We start from the raw sequence: 1,833 nt of genomic DNA on the forward strand, positions 1-1,833 counted from the left end.
CCTGTGGTCCCAGCTACTTGGGAGGCTGAGGCAGGAGACTCGCTTGAGCCCAGGAGTTGGAGGTTGCTGTAAGCTGTGATGCCACAGCATTCTACCCAGGGGAAAAGCTTGAGGCTCTGTTTCCAAAAAAAAAAGAGTTTTAACTTAGCTGGCTCACACCTGTTCCTAGCACTTTGGAAGGCTGAGGCAGGTAGATTGCTTGAGCTGGAGTTTAAGACTAGCCTCAGCAAGAACAAGACCTCATTGCTACTAAAAATAGAAAAATATAGGAAAAAAAACTAATCAGGCATTGTGGAGGGCACCTCTAGTCCCAGTTACTAAGGCAAGAGGATTGCTTAAGCCCAAGAGTTTGAAGTTGCTGTGAGGTATGATGCTACAGCATTCTAACCTTGGTGATAGAGCAAGACTCTGTCTCAAAAAAGAAAAAAAAAAGTTTTAACTCTAGGCTGGTCTGATTGCAGTGGTGTTTACAGCTAATTGATCACAACCAGTTATAGATTCCTCTGGTCATTTTCTACTCCCACTGTGTCACTTGGCAAGCCTAAAAAAAAAATGCTTTAGCTCTAATGGGGTAAAATTTGTTAATCTCTATTTCCCTAGGAATTATCCATTTCTTTCAGGTTTTCAAATTTATTTCTATTAAGGTCTGTAAATAGACTCAAGGCTCGGTGCCTGTAGCTCAGTGGGTAGGATGCCAGCCACATACACCAAGGCTGGTGGGTTCCAACCCGGCCCCGGCCAACTAAACGACAAAAACAACTGCAACCAAATTGCTTAAGCCCAGGAGTTTGACGTTGCTGTGAGCTGTGATGCCACAGCACTCTACCCAGGGTGACAGCTTGAGGCTCTTCTCAAAATATACATATATTTATGTTTAATAATTGTGATTAAATATATATAACATAAAATTTACCATTTTAGCCATTTATATATATATATATATATATTTTTTTTTTTTTTTTGAGACAGAACCTCAAGCTGTTGTCCAGATAGAGTACTGTGGCGTCACAACTCATAGCAACCTCAAACTCTTGGGCTTAAGTGATTCTCTTGCCTCAGTCTCCCGAGTAGCTAGTACTAGAGGCACCCACTACAATGCCTATCTAGTTTTACAGATAGGGTCTCTCTCTCGCTCAGGCTGGTCTTGAACTCCTGAGCTCAAGCAATCTGCTCACCTCGACCTCCTAGAGTGCTGGGATTACAAGCATGAACCCCCTCACCTCACCCCACTATACCCATTAGTGTCATTCCCTATTTCCTACTTCTCCAGCCTGGGCAAGTCCTAACCTTCTGTCTTTATAGATTTGCCTATTTTGAACATGTCACATAAATAAAATCATGTAATGTGTGGCCTTTTGTAACTACCTTCTTTGACTTAGAATAATTTTTGCAAGGTTTACCCATGTCATAGCACGCATCAGTACTTCACTTCTCTTCACAGCTGAGTAATATTCCATTGTGTTGTATTCCATACTATGACTATGCCACATTTTGTTTACCAGTTCCTCAGCTGATGGACATTTGGGTGGTTTCCACCTTTTAGCTTTTATAAATAATGCTGTTATAACACAATGCGCAAGTTTTTGTGTAAACCTATGCTTTCAGTTCTCTTAAATTTATACCTAGAAGTAGAATTGTGAGTTAAGTGGTAATTCTATAATTAACTTTTTGGGAGCTGTCAACCTGTTTTTCAAAGCAGCTGCACAATTTTGTGTTCTCATCAGGAACACATGAGAGTTCCAATTTTTTTTTTTTTTTTTTGAGACAGAGCCTCAAGCTGTCCCCCTGGGCAGAGTGCCATGGCATTACAGCTCACAGCAACCTCCAACTCCT

The sequence above is a fragment of the Otolemur garnettii genome, unplaced genomic scaffold, assembly GCF_000181295.1.
Source record: "Otolemur garnettii isolate 467f Iridium unplaced genomic scaffold, OtoGar3 scaffold00140, whole genome shotgun sequence".
Classification (NCBI taxonomy): Eukaryota; Metazoa; Chordata; class Mammalia; order Primates; family Galagidae; genus Otolemur; species Otolemur garnettii.